Source organism: Podarcis erhardii (assembly GCF_964252035.2).
Source record: "Podarcis erhardii genome assembly, chromosome: 10".
NCBI classification, from domain to species: Eukaryota; Metazoa; Chordata; class Lepidosauria; order Squamata; family Lacertidae; genus Podarcis; species Podarcis erhardii.
This window is the reverse complement of record NC_138500.1, coordinates 63918745-63938441: the sequence shown is the minus strand read 5'-3', so window position 1 is coordinate 63938441 and position 19697 is coordinate 63918745. Positions and strand designations below refer to the sequence as shown.

At 41.7% G+C, this 19697-nt stretch overlaps 1 long non-coding RNA gene across 1 annotated transcript; it reads left to right on the top strand.

Annotated features, from left to right (window-relative positions):
* Positions 1 to 702: 702 nt before the first annotated feature.
* On the top strand, positions 703 to 17721 carry LOC309350877. The gene is made up of 2 exons (XR_014160550.1): positions 703 to 869; positions 17330 to 17721. It is a non-coding gene; the product is annotated as an uncharacterized lncRNA (long non-coding RNA).
* Positions 17722 to 19697: the final 1976 nt, after the last annotated feature.

Sequence of the window (19697 nt, the reverse complement as noted above, 5' to 3'; positions counted from 1 at the left end):
TAGCAGCCCTAGGCTTGCTACAGAGTAAGTACCAATGAAATTGGTAGGACTTCCAACTTACCTTGCGTAACGTGGTCCTAAAAGAGTGGGAAGTAGCCAGAGAAGTGTCAGGAGCTCAACCTACACTCAAGTAGGACCCTGGTAGAGACACATGCCCGACTGGCATGTTCTCTCCTTCCTGGTCTTTCATTTGGAAGTTTCATAAGCTTTCTTAAGCCCAAACATCACAGTGACCGATGCCAACCAACACCGGCACACTTAGGGATCTGCAGAGTTTGTGCATCATGCGTAACAGACCTCAGCAACTCAGCATGTTGGCTAATCTACTTTATTTACATATAAACAGACACGGAGCACTGCAACATGGGTCCCTCTCTCTCTAGCATCAGACACCAAAGAGAAAAAGAACAAAGGACAATAGTCCCACTTCACGGAACTCAGTAACACAAACATCCTGTCTCCATCACTTCCCACTCTGTCGAGTCAAAACATACACCATCATGTGATAGACAAAAATCCCATGACTGCAATCATGGAGCAGGAATTCTAACAAGAAGCCCACCCTCCTTGGGTCTCTGCAAGTCATTGATGAGAACATAAAGGAGAGTTCTACAACATCAGACCCAAAGCTCATCTAGTCCTGTTCCCCACAGTGACCAATCAGATACTTCTCTGTAGCAGGGCATGGAAACAAGAGCCCTCTCCCATTGTTGCTCCCCAGCAACAGGTGTTTTGTCACAGAAGATTGTGGTGTAAGGCAACCTTTGAACCTGGAGGTTGTGTAACTAGTAACCTGCACCAGAATTGGTGCATAACTCCTGACTGGGAGGAATGAACATAAGTGGTGGCCCTCCCTGATAAAATTGAGGGTGAGTAATTCAACTTTGCTCTGGGGTCGGTTGTGACTGAATGATCTGAGTAAGTGTAATGCAGAGAAATAGCAAAATTATCGGGCAAAAGATGTGGGACATAATATTCAGGTGAAAGATTAGGAAAGACTTCAGAAGAATGATCTAAAATTTACAGCCTGTACCTTACTTAAAGAGAATTATATGAAAATGATGTATAGGTGGCATTTAACACCAGTTAAATTCGCAAATATGTATAAAACAAGAGAAAATAAGTGTTGGAAATGTAAAGTAATGGAAGGTATGTTTCATCATAAGCGGTGGCAATGTAAGGTTATTAAAAAATTATGGGAAATGATATATAATGAATTGAAATAAATGTTAAGAATAACCTTTGTTAAAAATCCAGAAGCCTTTCTATTAGGTATTACAGGAATGGATCTACCTAAAGAATATAAGAATTGGTTTATGTATTTAACAATGGCTCCCTGGATATTGCTAGCCCAACGTTGGAAAGAAGAAGTCCCCACCAAAGAAGACTGGCAAATTAAATTAATGGAGTATGCTGAAATGGCTATTAACCGGGAAACTTAGAAATCAAGATGACAACAAATATTTAAAAAATGGGAAATGTTCATTGCATATTTACAAAAGCAATGAGAGCCAGCGTGGTGAAGTGGTTAAGAGCGGTAGTCACATAATCTGGGGAACCAGGTTTGCGTCTCTGCTCCTCCACATGCAGCTGCTGGGTGACCTTGGGCCAGTCACACTTCTTGGAAGTCTCTCAGCCCCACTCACCTCACAGAGTGTTTGTTGTGGGGGAGGAAGGGAAAGGAGAATGTTAGCCGCTTTGAGACTCCTTAAAAGGAGTGAAAGGCGGGATATCAAATCCAAACTCCTCTTCTTCTTCTTCTTCTTCTTCTTCTTCTTCTTCTTCTTCTTCTTCTTCTTCAATGTACACAAGTTAATATTTCCACAATGCTGAGTGTTTAATATTAAAGTGGGTTATTTAAGCACTAGTAAGGTTAGTGTCTGGCATTTTAGGCTCTTGTCTGAAAAAGGGTGTCTCAATAGTTTGCCAAATGGGCTATGCGTTGCCTCAGAGGCCATGTTCTAAACACCATGGTGTAATTACTATCATCAATGATAATAACCATGGAAACTACACTCTAAAAAATAATTGTTTCCATGTTAGTTTCAGATGGTGCTAATATTATGGATCACTAATTGCTTTGCAAAAGGCCTCATTTCTCTGCCAACTGTAGACAAAAGTGTTCTAGATAATCTTATTTCCAAATTGTGTAAGGACAAATTCTGATGAACTGTGTTCAAACACAAAAAAGGCATTTTAGTCCAAATGGTCTGAAGGATCAAAGAGTGTTAGAGTGGATCAGCTGGATTTTTTTAATTAAAAAAATGGCATTCATTGCTAGATCTGCTTATATTTATAGTGGAAGGAAGGAAGCAAAGAAGGAAGGTTCGCCAGTGTGGTGAAGTGGTTAAGAGTGGCAGACTTGTAATCTGGTGAACCGGGTTCGCATCTCCGCTCCTCCACATGCAGCTGCTGGGTGCCCTTGGGCCAGTCACACTTCTTGGAAGTCTCTCAGCCTCACTCACCTCACAGAGTGTTTGTTGTGGGGGAGGAAGGGAAAGGAGAATGTTAGCCACTTTGAGACTCCTTAAAGGGAGTGAAAGGCGGGATATCAAATCCAAACTCCTCCTCCTCCTCCTCTTCTTCTTCTTCTTCAATGTACACAAGTTAATACATTAGCATAATTTTAAATAACACTTGTAATATCATAGACAATGTACCAAAATTGGAAGTAATCAGAGATAAAGACTTTATTGACATGTGTGAATGCAAATATTATAAAGGAACCAAGGGAGCGGGTGGAGGGAAGTTCAGGGCATACTGTGGATTTAACATGGATTGTATATACAGTTGTTTTAAATGTTTTATTTTATGCCTTTTTTATGTAGTTTTTGTTTTTGTGAAAATTAATAAAAAATATTACACAAAAGAGAGAGAGAGAGAAATAGCAAAATTATCAGAGGAGGTTGTCTGGAGGGGCCCAAGCCCAGGGCAGTGAATTGCCTAGAGAGGCAACAAGAAGTCTTCTCCGCAGAAGCATTATTTGAGTTTACAGGTTATTTGGGTTATTTAGGCAGGAGCAGAGGGAAGCCACAACACTAGGTTCCTTGCAGGGACACTGCCACTTATCAGAGTGGGATGGCAGTGTAATTCTATCCACTGGGCAAGCTATTTCTGTCCTCTTGGGCCACACTAACCTAAAAATACAGGCACGCCCTCTGCAAGTTATTATGAGTTACACAGCACTCTTTATCGTGCAACACTGAGAATTAGCAGCCTGTCCATTCTTCTGGACTACACTTGGAATGTAACTCACAAACATCTGGCCTTTTGTGCCAATGGAAGCTGGCTCAACAAAAAGCTATGGGCTTGTCCATATTTTCATGTAATCCACTGCATTAAATTCACACTGAATAGCTGGAACTCCCTGTGTTGTTCCTGTGGCCATCCTCTTTCCACACCGCAACAAAGGGACAACTACATAACAATTTCCAGTTCTTGCTTCGGTGCACCCAGGAGGCAGACAGTAGCTTATCTTTCCTTTCCTTTCTTTTTTTCATACAAAGCAATGACAACAAAGGAGAAATTATTGTGGGAAAGGAGCTATGTTTTCTCCCCGGTTTTCAAAAGCGTCCGTAGGAAAGCTTGAGAGCAAAGCAACCAACAGTTGTCGTGTGGTCTCAGCAGGTTTCGTCTTCGTCTTCCTAGCAGGAAAGCACCATCCCTGTCCTACTGAGATTTTGAATCTTGAGCTAATTTCCACTAGTCGGAGTTGCAAAGCTTTTAACTGAGAGCATTAGTAAACAAGAAGCCATTCACGCTGTGAATTTTTGCAAGAGTCAACTTCATTTATGTGTGCTTTCAAGAACTTCTGTTTCACCGTGCCATGCAAGTGGCTAACTGCAAATGCCTTGTTTAGAAAGAGGGCAGGTCTGTGCCTCATTTTGTGATGGTTCTTAGGCCACAGGTGGATGAGCCATCGCTGAGATAGCAAGGGAGCTAAGGAAGACTCAAATGGGGAAGGGACAGAGTTCAGATGCAGAGCATCAGACTTGCCTTCAGAAGACCTAGGTTCAATTTCTGGTACCTCCAGGCAGGGCTAGGGAAAGTTCTTGCATTGGGGATCTAGTGTCACTCAATGAAGACTGGGATCAGCAAACTTTTTCAGCCGTGGGCCTGTCCACTGTCCCTCAGACCATGTAGTGGGCCAGACTATATTTTGAAAAAATAATAATGAACGAATTCCTATGCCCCACAAATAAACCCGAGATGCATTTTAAATAAAAGCACACATTCTACTCATGTAAAATCACGCTGATTCCCGAACCGTCCACGGGTCAGAATGAGATGGCAATTGGGCCACATCTGGCCCCCGGGCCTTAGGTTGCCTACCCCTGGTGTAGACAATATTTTTTTCCTGCTTTTTTATTTTTTATTATTTTTATTGAAGATTTTATTAGTTTACAAAACTACATGCATTGTCTCTTTTTCAGGTTGTGTTTTCTACAGATCTATTACATTTGTTGTGAGACGTTAGAGTTATATGCAGTATAAGGTTGGGAAGAAAAAGATGGGGGAGAGAGGCACTGGTGGAGAAAAGGGGGGTGGGGGTAGTCCGCCCCTGGTGTCATCCCAAAGGGGTGTGTGAAATTGCCACAGGAGTCGCCCCCCAGGACACCCACCACCACCGGCACCCCCCCAGGACATGCGCCGTGGCACCCCATGGGCTGCTCTGGGTGCCGAAGCAGCTAGCTCCGCCTCTGGAGAGAGTGGGTGACATGGTAAAGCTTATATTTCTTTACTTAGTGTATGTGTGGGGTTTAGTGTCAACGTCACTTGGGTAGGTTCTCTTTCTACTCGCTTGTTATATTTCCTTGGTAGTGAGAGAAGTTGGGGGTGGCCGCAGTGAGATTTGTTCGGGGTGGGTGGGTCAAGTTAGCCATATTGATTTGTATGCGGTCAGAGGATTCTGTTGTTGTCTTTCGGGGCTGTGTATGTGATAAAGAAAGGATGTGGATGGCGCTGTGGGTTAAACCACTGAGCCTAGGACTTGCCGATCAGAAGGTCGGTGGTTCCACTCCCCGCAACGGGGTGAGCTCCCATTGCTAGGTCCCTGCGCCTGCCAACCTAGCAGTTCAAAAGCACGTCAAAGTGCAAGTAGATAAATAGGTACCACTCCGGCGGGAAGGTAAACGGCGTTTTGTGCACTGCTGTGGTTTGCCAGAAGCAGCTTAGTCATGCTGGCCACATGACCCGGAAGCTGTACGCCAGCTTCCTTGGCCAATAAAGCAAGATGAGTGCTGCCACCCCAGAGTCGGTCACGACTGGACCTAATGGTCAGGGGTCCCTTTACCTTTATGTGATAAAGGGGAGTCATACCGGAGTGAAGACGGCCTCTTCCATTTCCCCCCATATCAGTTTCAGAACTGTAGACAGTAATGAAACATATGGACCAATGTTCTGACTCAGTATAAGGTGGCTGCATAGGTTACGTACATGTTTCTCACCACCACACATAAACCAGAATAAAGTGAGTAATTCAGTGTGTTCCTGCATAAATTGTGTTCTTGAGTCATAGGATGACTGGATTTACAAAGAACATTTGGGGCCCAATAGTCATGCAGAATGAGACATAAAATAGAACAGTCCATTGGTCCTGTCCCAAATTTTTGGAAGATGAGGCAGACACTTTGTTGACTTAAAAAGGGAAGAATTATTCTAAATTTCTCTTTCTTTTTGCATTCTAAAACGTATCTATGTGTTCAATGCTGTGCATGTTTACTCAGGGTCCTCTCAGATAAGTATATTTTTATAGGTTGGGGGGATTCACCTAAACTCTAGAAATTAACAAATGGTAGGATTTTATTGAGATATAAAGGAGGAATCCCTGGGCTAGAACTATGCAAAATGATCTGGCCGAGTTAGAGGTGGAAGAAGTCTCTCTTGAGATGACCATGCTGTAAGATATGGACCTCCCCCATCTGAACTAAGGTGTAAATTTGTGAATTTCGGTTTCAGAAGTGTAGACAATAATGAAACATATGGACCAATGTTCTGAATCAGTCTGTGGTGGCTTCATATGTTACATGCTCCACACCACCACACATCAACAAGGATTTCACTTTGGGAAGGCATGCTAGGGGAGTGTGGAGTCATCTGCTACGCCACTTCTATGTTACAACTTATTTAGTCTCGCAGAACCCATCCTTTACGTGGTAGAAAGCTGAGGGATCAGACCTTTGGCACAAAGAATGTGAGTGAGAAATGTCAATACAATCACTGGATATTTCCATGAGGGGAGTATCTTTCTCCCTCCATGCTTTCTCTGTTCTCTACTTTAAACTCACACATCCTCTTGGCACATTTTCATGTACTTTCACTTTCGCATTCAACACGTTTTCGCATTCAACGAGGCACGGCGGTGTTTTGAATTCTGGCACAGATGGATGTCTCCACTAACAGGATAAACATTTGAAGTGGCACTTGCTGAATGATTGACACTGGTTATACAGTAAGTTCTTATTCTGTCAGACTTTGGCATGTCATTAGGTGTCAGAGTTAATCTTCTGCCAGCCATTTGACAGGATTGTACTTAGTGCCTGATGCCAGTTTCTAGAAAGTGTGCATGATTAAGGCTGCATACAAATTACATTTGTTCAGCTGAATAACATACTGGTTATATATTTGGAAAGAAGATAGAATTATCCTAACAATGGGTCTCACCATAGAGAGCTTTATGGAATATTGTATCTATTGTCAGGGCCATGAATATCTTCTCCAAATATGGACTTCCAGTTTTCTCCACATCAGTCCGAGTCTGGCATTGGAGAGTTGCTAGAAGATATTGATCACTCAACCAGGAAGAACTCTGAGTATTTATACCAGGCCTGGCCAAAGCGTAGGGTATTGCCAGATAACTATGCCTCTGAATATTCATGTCCTGCTTGTGGACTTCCATAGGCATCTGGTTGGTCAATATAAGAACAGAATGATGAACTAGTTAGATATTTGCTCTGATCCATACATAGTCCTAGGGAGTTCACTCAGCTAGGTTCCAGCCCAGGACAGTCCAACTTTGGTCTCATATCTGTCATATTTGAGTAAGTCCATGATGATTTTGCAATGCATGCTAGTCTTTATATAAGCCAAATTTATTGCTGCAGATTAGCTCAGAAAAAGCTATTTACAATGAAGGAAAGCATTAAAATATCCTTGGCTTTCATTAGTCAAGTGGCAAGAAGGATGAAGTCATCAAGATAAGGGAATGATCTATAACATTGTTTAGATATTTTAAACTTAGCAGGTATGAACCTGGTTTTCAAGCTAACCCCTATGCACCCATTGTTCTTCCATGTCAGAAGCCACTAAATTCATGCTGAAGGTATTATTACCCAGAAGATCCTGGAGAAAAAACTACAAAATTTAGGAGGCAATTCTCTTTCACCAAAAACAATGGAGATACCAACAGAGATGGAGAAGAATCTTGTTCAATCTGGGTTTTAAAGAAAACTTAGCTAATTCAGTTTCTTATACATATTTGAATGAAGTTAACAATCATATTGTGTACTTCTCCAGATTTTGCAATTAGATTTAGTTTTTTGATAAAATGCTAGGGCGAATGTGTAGGAAAGCAAACAAAATTAAGTATTTTATAGCGGAAATGTGTAAAAAAAATGCATATTTTATGGGACAACGTGTGAAAACATGTACAACCTTAATGCATTTTTAATGTGTGTTTTTTTATAAAAAAATGCAGAAAATGGGATGGAACTGACTTGTGTTCGAATGCATGCAAAAGTAGCACAGTATAGAAATAGGCTAATATGCCCATTCCTAGTTTCAGGGCCATTTCAGAATAAACTACAAGGCTCCAATCCACTGGCCCTGAGATTACTGCTGAACTCAGAATTGATTGTATTGTAAATGACATTATCTCAGGTATGGGTGCAAAAGAACCACCACCATTAGTGTTAATCTTCAGAAGTGTTTGGAAACTTATGAAAGTCTGCTGTGCTTTTTGCACATTCTCCCAAATTATTTCCACACAAAGAATTGTTTTCCATTGTCATCCACCAGAAAAAAACAGTATCAATAATACTGAGACATAATGGCAGACCCTCCAAGTGTCCCTATTTTCCAGGGATGTCCCTGGTTTAGAGAAACTGTCCTGGTTTCTGATTTGATCCTGGAACTTCCCACTTTTCCTTAGGATGTCCCTATTTTCAGTGGAGAAATGTTGGAGGCTATGGAGTTATCCGACCCCCGAGGCGTCTGAAGGCAATTCTGTATAGGGAAGTTGTTGTTTTTTTAATGTTTAATGTTTTATTATGTTTTTATATATGTTGGAAGCTGCCCAGAGTGGCTGGGGAAACCCAGTCAGATGTGTGGGGTATAAATAATAAAATTGTCTTTATGGAGTGGGCCATCCTTATTTTCATCAGAGAAATGTTGGAAGGTATGTAATAGAAATGATAAAACACAGAAATCTTGTGTCAAATGGTAATAAAGCACACAAAACTGGGCATAACACAGGCTAAATAAGAACAGAGGCTGTTGCCCTGTGTATGTTATGGACTACAATTATCATAAGTCCTAGCCTGTACTGGCCAGTGCCAATGGGAATTGCAGTCCAAAATATATCAAGGACACCAGGTTGAGGGCATCTGGGAGACACCATGATGAGTTCTCTTTAATTGGCACCATTTTATAGCACAGTATACAGCAGTTAACATAATTCAACAAGTATATTGGAATTTCAGAACAACAGTCGCATAATTGCCTTGATTAAAAGAGTTTCTTCCAAACCCCAGAACTGGAACCAGAAGACAGAGTTGACAAAATTACATTACACTCCTAATAATGTCTTAGGGTGAAGATTCTGTCAGAGCATTTTTTCTGCCTACAGGTCTGTGAACAAATTAAATAACTATTTTACTGGAGGCTTTGGCATCAAAGAGGGTTTTTATAGGTTGGTGGTTGTTTTTTTAAAAAAAAGTATAGTTAACTGCTTTCCATATCAAAGCATGTAGAAGTTGACATCAACAGGGGTGGAGAAGCTTATAATCAGGAGAACTTTTTCAGGTTTATGAGTGTGCAAAATGTTCTCTCTATTTGCATCAAGCTATTAGCAAACTGTTTATGTATGTATTTATGCATCGCCTTTATATCCTGCTGTTCTTTTAAAGAGCTGCAGGCAATATACATGGGATTTTTACAAGTCGTGAAGCTGCTTAGATGACCTTGGTTCAGTTACCATGCCTTCGCCTGAATCTACCTCACATGGCTGTTGTGCTCCTGGCAGGTAGGCTGAGATATGGGGTCTGACCCAAGGTCACACAGTCAGATTCATGATTGTGTGGGGATTGACTCATGGCCCCCATTGCTCAGGTCTTGCCCTCTGACCATGGTACACCACACTGAATTTCTTCTTTTAGCAAAGTGCTGATGTTGGGTAGAACAAGTCCTATCGGACATTCCCTATCTTCTCTGTGTGAATGAAAGGATTTGTCCTAATAAGCATCATGTATTGAGGGAGGAATAAAAGATGAAAGACAAAGCTGTTCAGTATTCATCAAACCAGCTACAGTATTTCCAGAGTTATCGCTACTAAGAAATATGTGTTAAATGTACAGCTCTTCTTACTGGACTTTCCAAGGCAATTATGTGTTTATTTTACCTCAGCAAAGCAACATGTTTTCTGTGGACACCCTATTTCTGTATCTGCAGATTTAAAAAGTAGCAACAACAGCGGGATTTGGGTGAACATTGTTGCATTGGCATACTGCAGGGATTCTCAGACTTCCTATGTGCTTCAGATGGCTGAAAATTACTGAGGCCCACCAGTCTCAAAATGGTGCCAGATGGAGGCAGAGTTTGACATAATTGGCTGTCAATTGCAGAAACAATTTTCTACTGATATCTAATCCACCTTTGGAAATGGCTAAATTCTTTGCTGCTGAGATTTCCCTATGGCAAGGAGTCCCATAGCTCAGCTTTCCACATGCTAAAAACAGAAATCCTTTTCTGGAGGCGTTGTTTGACATCCTCCCCCCTTTTGGACAAAATTTGCTGATCTGGAGACTCCTAATGACAATGTGCAACACTGAGTCCTGTGCAGGTGCTTCTTCACACTCCAACCTGCAGGAGCAGAAATGGTACCTCACAGGATCTTTTTTTTTAAAAAAAAGCAATATTTATTAAAATTTCAAGGATTACAAAAAGCAAAAATAAAAACAATAACAATAACACCAAACAAAAACAAAACCACACATCACAACAAGAGAAAAAAGGAAAAAAACACACAACTAATCTTCCCAACTTATTTTTCTTTTCTTTTTTTAATAAATATTTATTAAGGTTTTTAAATATAAATGCACACATAATAAACGATCTTACTTCTATTACAACAATTTCATCACTTCTTTGGACTCCCTCACGTCTCCCGCTCCCATTTACATCGTTAAAATTTTTTTCCAAACAAATTATCAACTTGTTTACAATCTCATGTCCACTCATTCAAATATAATCTAGCACTTCTTCCAAAAAATTTTATATTTTCTTTAGTCTCACTTATCATCTAATTTAAATCTAGTTTAGTGGTGGCCAGTTTTTTATAATCTAGCATCCTTCTTAACATTCAACCAAATTACAATGTTTTTGTAGATACATCTTGAATTTCTCCCAGTCTTCCTCCATCTTCTCTTCTCCCAGATCACGGATTCTGCCGGTCATCTCGGCCAGTTGCATATAGTCCATCAGCTGCATCTGCCACTCTTCCAGTGTGGGTAGATCTTGAGTTTTCCAGTTTTTTGCAATGAGAATCCTTGCTGCCGTTGTTGCATACATAAAAAATGTTCGATCCTTCTTTAACACCTTCTGGCCGACAATACCCAGAAGGAAGGCCTCTGGTTTCTTTGTGAAGGTATACTTAAATACCTTTTTCAGCTCATTATATATCATTTCCCAGAAGGCCTTCACCTTAGGGCATGTCCACCAGAGGTGAAAGAATGTTCCTTCATTTTCTTTGCATTTCCAACATTTATTGTCAGACGAATGGTATATTTTGGCAAGTTTAACTGGGATCATGTACCATCTATATATCATTTTCATTACATTTTCCTTCAGAGCATTACATGCGGTGAAGTTCAGCCCAGTGGTCCACAACCTTTCCCAGTCCTCAAACATAATGTTATGCCCAATGTCCTGTGCCCATTTTATCATAGCCGATTTAACCATTTCGTCTTGTGTATTCCATTTTAGCAGCAAGTTATACATTCTAGATAGTACCTTGGTCTTTGGTTCTAACAATTCTGTTTCTAACTTCGATTTCTCCACCTGGAACCCTAACTTTTTGTCATTTTTAAAAACTTCTTTAATCTGAGCATAATGTAACCAGTCTCGCACCTTATCCTTCATTTTCTCCAAACTCTGCAATTTCCAATTGTCTCCATCTTTTTCTAATATTTCCCAATATTTTGGCCATTTGGCCTCCATATTGGGTCTTTTTCGGGCCTTAGCCTCCAGAGGTGAAAGCCACCTTGGAGTTTTATTTTCCAATAAGTCTTTATATTTTGTCCAGACATTAAACACTGCTTTCCTGACAATATGGTTCTTAAAGGCCTTATTGATCTTAACTTTGTCATACCATAAGTATGCATGCCAACCAAAAGCATTGTTAAAACCTTCCAGGTCCAGTACGTCAGTGTCTTCGAGAAGTAGCCAATCTTTTAGCCAGCAGAAAGCTGCGGCTTCATAGTACAACTTTAAGTCTGGCAGGGCAAAGCCCCCTCTTTCTTTCGCATCTGTTAATATCTTAAACTTAATTCTGGGCTTTTTGCCCTGCCAGACAAATTTAGATATATCTTTCTGCCACTTCCGGAAGCACTCCGTTTTATCCACAATCTGTAATGTTTGAAACAAAAACAACATTTTTTCATTCGCTTATTTCCTTGACCACCTCACACCTCCCTTTTTTGTATTCTAATTCAATTATCTATTTCAGCAAATCCTTTCCATCTTTTCTAATTTTTGTTCTGTAATTTATCTCAATATAATATGACTTTACTTTCCCTCCTTTCACCATTTTTTTCTTTCCCCCCTTAACCTTATTTTAACATTAAAACTAAAATGCTTGTATGTGTTTAACTCCTTATAATATTTCTGCTAAATCCATAAAATATCAATCCATCATTTTTCTATCACTCATTAATTTTGCGTTATTTCTATATATAAACTTTAAATTTTCCAATCTTCTTCCATCAACTCCTCTCCCTGGTTTCAGATTCTGCCAGTCCTTTCCGTCAATTCCATTCCATCAACCTGGAGACCTTATGTCCGAGGTTCTTAACTCTTTTCCATGTCCCTTCTGCAGATCTTCTTCATATCCTTTAATGCTTGAGAGCAAGTCTCGAGAGAGCTCCATCCTAACATTACTTTTATTCCTTCTGGACAGTTCAACCAAATTTCCATAGTTGAAGCTAGGGTCTGTATCAGGACGTATTTCAAGATTCCTCCAGATCCAAAGGCCCCCAAAACTTCAGTCTCCTTCAAATCCAAGTCCATGTCCCAAAAGTCAATTAATCCCTGGATAAAGAGATATTTCCAACTTTCCTTCTTCAGTCCAAGCCGGGATCCAATCCTCAAAATCTGGCTTTTTCTAAATTCAATCATAGAAGGCCTCAATTTATAGTCCTCAATTTGCTTCTGTAGAATTAAGGATCCCGCTTGTGTTATTTTAGGTTCAAAAACAACAACTTTCTCCTTTTCCTCCACCATTTGTTCTGCCAAGGTAGGTTCCTGTGCCAGGTCCTGAATTATTTCTGTGTTAGTGCTCGCTTGTCTCATATTAGTCACTTTCTGTTCCAAATTATCCATTTTAAAAGTCATATCATCCATCTTTTTATGAATCTCTTCCAGCAAATAGTTTGTCTTGCATAATGCAGTCAAAATAACTTCTCCTATCAACATTTTGAATGGTCCCAGGTCAATCTCTGGTTCTCAGAATCTTTATCTTGCAGCTGGAGAGCTCCCAGTTACACTCCTATAACAATTTCAAAGGCTCCCTCAAGAGGGAAACAGTCTCCACTTGTATCAGTTCTTTCAAGCACAGCTCAGGCAATAATCATAGTTTCAATTTTCAGTTACTTTTTCTCCATTTTAAATGCAGAAGAGGACAATGGAAACAGTATCTTGCTCTTATTTTAGCTAGCTGTCAAATCTGTTCTGTCAGTAAACTTTCCCCAAGCATCATCTGGCAGCCGTTCCCAGGTTCAGAGCTGTGGTGCTTTGATTTCCCCCTCACACCTGCAGGCTTACTAGGTTCAAAATTCCCCCCCTCTTCACCTGCTTCCAAGGGGGGTTTTGTATTTTTAACCGATGGAAATAATCCTTTATCAAAACCGATATAATCCTTTATCAAAAGCTTTCAAAGACTTTAGCTTGTAATGTCTTTGCTTCAGTCTATTTACAAAAGCGGAAGGCGGACTTCCTGTTTGTGACCTTCCCACTTCGGCGCTGAATTAAGATACTTAAAAATCCAATTTTCCATTCTACTAACGGGTAGTTGTTTAAAATCCTATTGTCCACAGGAAAAAGTCAGCGCTCTCCAGCAACAGCAATGCGGCTTCACTCCGTGAAAGAAGCGGTCGATTCAAAGCACCGCGCCGCTCACCCCACGTCGCTCCAGATCCCCTAAACAGGGTTTCCCCATGAGTAGGGGAGGCGCAAAAGGTGCCAGCCGAATCCCAAGTTCATAGGTTTCTTCCACCTGTGATTTCAGTGGGTCTCCGCCTTCGCCGTGGTGGTCAGACCCTGTTTTTCACGGAGTAAGTTCCTCCCGATCGGAGGAGCTCCGCCATTGCCGGAGGCGCCAACCCGGAAGTCCTCCAGAAATGGTAGCTCACAGGATCGATGCCCGTGCTCAACAGCATCAATCCAATGGAGTGTTGGGTGGGAAAGAAAGCCATGATGTTGACCTAAACAGAAGCCTGTCAGGTAGATCTTTGCCTTTACCATGCAGCTTTCCTGCCCTGCCTGTCTCTCCTTCCTACCAGATGCCTGTCCCCCTTACAGTCACAGATTGCTCTGAGCCAATCCAACCCAACTCACAGCCCTCTGTGGTCATGTGTACTTGATTCATATGATACTCAATTTTGCCCAAGCCTCTGTGAGACAAATCTGGTACTACCATAATTTATTTATTTATTTATTTATTTATACATACATACATACATACCCCGCCCATCTGGTTGGGTTTCCCCAGCCATTCTGGGTAGCTTCCAACAAAGATTAAAAACACATTAAAATGTCACACATTAAAAAACTTCCCTCAACAGGGATGCCTTCAGATGTCAGGTAGTTCTTTATCTCTTTGAAATCTGATGGGAGGGAGTTCTACAGGGCGGGTGCTACTACCAAGAAGGCCCTCTGCCTGGTTCCCTGTAGCTTTGCTTCTCACAGTGAGGGAACCACCAGAAGGCCCTTGGAGCTGGACCTCAGTGTCTGGGCAGAATGATGGGGGTGGAGATGCTCCTTCAGGTATACTGAGCCGAGGCTGTTTAGGGCTTTAAAGGTCAACACCAACACTTTGAATTGTGCTCGGAAACATACTGGGAGCCAATGCAGTATCAGGCAAGGATGATTTCCCCTTGCAAACACACTAAAACTGGCTGAGCTATACAGTGGTACCTTGGGTTACATACGCTTCAGGTTACATACGCTTCAGGTTACAGACTCCACTAACCCAGAAATAGTACCTTGGGTTAATAACTTTGCTTCAGGATGAGAACAGAAATTGTGCTTTGGCGGCACGGCGGCAGCAGGAGGCCCCATTAGCTAAAGTGGTGCTTCAGGTTAAGAACAGTTTCAGGTTAAGAACAGACCTCCAGAACGAATTAAGTTCTTAACCCAAGGTACCACTGTACCAAATTTTCCTTCTCTAGCATAATGGCCATTAAGAAATAAGCTTTTGACTCTCAACTTGCCGTTTTAAGCCCACTTCAGTCCTCAGTCTCCACATGGTTAACAATGAATAGTGTGCAGGAGAATCAGAGGGAGGCAGCCCTGCTCTCACAGCCCACATTGTCGATGCATTCGGAGCATGTCGACGGAGGTAAAACCTGCAATATTCATATTGACTCCCCCCTTGAGCTGGAACCCTGTATGTTCTGTGTATGTAGAAGCAGCCCCTTGCAGACTGGCACTGGAAATAAAACACTGGCCCCAAGACTCGGGGTCCTGGGACCCTTAAAATAAAATCTGAGCAAAGTTGGTGAAGCAGCAAAGAGTTTATTGATACATTCTTGGAAGGATAGGTGTCCCAATACAGTCAGAACCAAGTTGAGTAAAAGACAAGTTTATATCACCTTCCCCTGAGTGGGAAGGTACCTCCGCTGTTGACATCTCCCATTTGCCTGAATTCAGGGACCCTCACTCTTAATTAGGTAAAGGTAAAGGGACCCCTTACCATTAGGTCCAGTCGTGGACGACTCTGGGCTTGCAGCACTCATCTCGCTCTATAGGCTGAGGGAGCCAGCGTGTGTCCGCCGACAGCTTCCGGGTCATGTGGCCAGCATGACTAAGCCACTTCTGGCAAACCAGAGCAGTGCACAGAAATGCCGTTTACCTTCCAACTGGAGCGGTACCTATATTTATCTACTTGCACTTTGACGTGCTTTCGAACTGCTAGGTTGGCAGGAGCAGGGACCGAGCAACGGGAGCTTACCCCGTCGCGGGGATTCGAACCGCCAACCTTCTGATCGGCAAGCCCTAGGATCTGTGGTTTAACTCACAGCATCACCCACATCCCTTTCACTCTTAATTACATTACTCAAATAAGGAAGCGTGTTCCTATGCTCTCACACATCTACCCAAGCGATAAAGCCACTCCTTGACCACCCCCTTAGGCGTACGCCAGTTCTACCCCTCTGAAGTGTGCTGGTGTGTCTAGATAAACCATATTCTAGCAACAAGCTGCCTTGTTTTTTCTAACCCCAAGCCAGTAAAGGTAAGCCCCCAAGCGAGTTGGCCGTTAGCTAGCTGTTGTAACCTTCTACTCAGATGCTGCAACTGTTTGAGGCCTTTTGACCTTTTATGAAAAAGCGACGTTTTTATTCCTTAAAATAAGTTAGGCAGGGTTGCCTGTCCAGCATGCAATTCATTGCCAAGATGTCAGACCTAGTTGTGCATGTTTCTCTTTGTGCATGGGTGCTGAATGCCCGAATAGGGCTACTACAGTGTCCATTTCACTGTTAGAGAATGGGGTACCATGCATGCACTGTGGCTTCCTTGTGCACTTTGGAAGACATAGGTGGCTGTGCATCAGAAGTACTGAAGTACTAAAAACTCCCAAAATGAAGCTAGCAAGGGAGACAGGCTTGCTTTATATACAGTCCTTGCTTACATAGATTTGATGCTTCGGGGAGACAATCCATTTAATTAAATGCTCAGTAGCCAAAAAAAAAAAAAAGGTCCTAAATTATCATGAATAGCAGTAGATCTGGTCTATGTTGTTCCAAGTTATAGAAATGCCACTTTATTCCACGCTGAAAGGTTTGCAAAAACGAATGCGCAGAAATATAAAATCATACTAACAGGGAAAGAAAGCAAATAATGCTCCTAATTACTTGCGCGATGACAGATGTTTTCCAAAAATGGTTCTTATGCCTCCAGATTTATATAACGTTAAAAATGTGTAAAACAACAATCTCCACTATGAATACTGAGCTGTCTTATTTGGAGCGTTAGAAACACAGTGTATATTGTTTAAGGACGGCTGTATCTTATTTTAAAATAGCAACACAATAAGATACGGTCACCAAGAGCCTGCGCAGGAGAAAGGAGAATTCCTTTCTCAGCATTGTAAATGGATGCTCACATATGAATTGAAATTCACCAGAGAAGGAGGCAAATTAATATCATCGGAACCTTTAACATTCTTTTTTTGAATGTCCTTTGCATTATGGTAATTGGTAAGTATACTGATAAGTGACAATTCCTTAATGCTGAGGGGCGTCTCAGAGTACCAAAGAGATGCTGCAGAGATTACTAGGCCAAGCTATTTGCATGGCTAATCAGAAGGCGAATTTAATTTTGATGCTGGAGCACTGACAGATGCTCATTTTCAAATATCTATCATATATGGAAAGGTAAATGTCAAGCAGTACTTATTCTAAATTTTGCCTTACTCTCGAGAATTAGAGTGAATTCCAGAAGAAGAAAAAACAAGACCAGACAGACGTGTTGGCAATGAAAAATGACTCTATTTCAACTAATACCTGTATGCTTAATAGCTATGCCTGCCCTTTATTTCTATATCATTTACGAGTTGCACAGACTTACAATGACCTTTGCCTTTAGTTTAATGGCAGCCCCTATTTTTGCTTTCAAGTAGGTGCAAGAGTTCTGAAAACTGCTGGATGAAGGCTTCACTCTGATGCCTACACTCTTGGGAGTAAGTGCCATTTAACTTGATGTCCTGTTTTGTAGACACGCATAGGGATAAGCTGTGAAAAATAAAAACCCTGTGGTGCCCCTTGTTGAAAAAAGCTGAATCTCCATGTCGCACCCACTTGACAGAAGCTAGCATGCAACAATTATTTCAAGTGGCCAACATACACCCAATCAACATGAAACTCATGACTTCCAGCTGAGGAGTATCTGAAGGTACAACATCTCCATATGCTTCTCCCCATTGTCTGAGATCTGCTAAGGAAGCTCTGCTATCCCATGTCCAAACTATTGTCTCAATAAAGTCCTCTCTGATTATGGGGAGGGAGTCAGAGAGTCCTAGCCTCTTTAACTTTGGAGTAGGTCAGAAGGAAGGTCTGTAGCTTAGGAGAAAAGCATCTGTTCTGCATGCAAAATGTACCAGGTTCAATTCCCAGACTCTCCAGCTAGAGCAGAGTTTCCCAAACTTGGGTCTCCAACTGTTTTTGGACTACAATTCCTATCATCCCATGATGGGAGTTGTAGTCCAAAAACAGTTTGGGAAACCCTGAGCTAAAGCTTCAGGAGAACCTTGCCTGAAACCCTGGAGAGCCACTGGACTGGAAAAATACTGAGATGTTAAATAGCCAGATAATCAGGATAAGGCAGCTTTCTAACTCACTTCTCCTTAAATTGACATGGAAGAATGATTGGCTAATACTAGAAGTGGCCCATACTCTAGTTGCAAGGGCTACTCACCTCTTGAGTGTATTGTTCTTCTTCTTCTTTGGTGATCACTTGTAGCCAAGTAAGATTGTCTTAATAGTGAGCCTGACTATGGAAGCCAATTCTGGATCCACATGCCCTTCTACAGTGGGGACATAGGTTTCCGGGCAGGAGTTGATCACGGTGAGGGTTTGCCAAACTTGCCTTCCTCTTAACTCATTTCTTCCTTTCACCCTGAGTTCATTCTTCAAAGTCCACAACACCTTTGGTAAAGGCTGTTCTCCAATTGAAGCACTCGCAGGTCAGTGTTTCCCAGGTTTCAGTGTTTATACTACATTTTTTTTTAGATTTGCCTTGAGAGCGTCTTTAAACCTCTTCTGTTGTCCATCAGTATTTCGCTTTCCATTCTTAAATTGGGAGTAGAGTAGTTACTTTGGAAGATGATGATCAGGCATCTGCACAACCATGATGAATCCAACTAAGTTGATGTTGAAGAATCATTGCTTCGACACTGGTGATCTTTGCTTCTTCCAGTACACTGCCATTGGTTTGCCTGTCTTCCCAAGTGTAAAATTTTCAGAGACACCATTGATGGAATCTTTCGAGGAGTTGGAGGTGGTGTTTATAAGTGGTCCATGTTTCAGTAGCTTACAGTAAAGTTGGTAGTACAATAGCTTTGTAAACAAGCATTTTGGTTTCCCTGCAAATGTCCCAGTCGTCAAACACCCTGTGCTTCAGCTGGGAGAAAGCTGCACTTGCAGAGCTCAGCGATGCTGGATTTCGGCATTGATGTCGGCCCTCATGGAAAAATAACTGCCCAGGTAGGAAAGGTGATCAGCACTTTCCAACATTACACCATTAAGTTGGATTTGTGGCGCGGTGGAGGGGTTGTTTTGTGCTTATGATTAATTAGTGGGTTGTAATATTAAACATTAACCCTGTACCTGAACTGATTTGGGATCCAGGAAGGGTCAGCATGATCAAAGGGTCATAGATCAAGGCCACGGGGTGGATTGGGGGCACTGTGCCCAGCACTAATTTACAGCAACCTTCTGGTGACTTCTTGTCGAAGCCTACCATATAGTTTTATCCCATTATTATCCCATTTCAAGCCACACATTCACCAGCTATTCTCTGTGAATAGTATTCATTCAACAAACCATTTGAACGCCGCCTTAAAGAGAACTCTAGGAAGCTGCCTTATACCAAGTCAGACCCTTTGATCTATCTAGCTCAGTTTGTCTACACTGATGGGCAATGGTTCTCCATGGTTTCAGATAGGGGTCTTTTCCAACTGAACCTGGAGATGCCAGAGATTGCACCTGTGACCACCAGCATTCAAAGCAGATATTCAGTCCCTGAAATACTACTCTTCCCAGGGACTTCAGGAAAAAAAGCTGAACTTCTTCATAAGTGTAGCTACGATTACTTTGACAAAAGAATGACTGAATTATGTGAATAATAAAATCTGATTGGGGCTGGTGATGGGAATATTATACAAACCAGAAGAAGAAGAAGAAGAAGAGGAGGAGGAGGAGGAGGAGGAGGAGGAGGAGGACGAGGAGGAGGACGAGGAAGAGTTTGGATTTGATATCCCGCTTTATCAC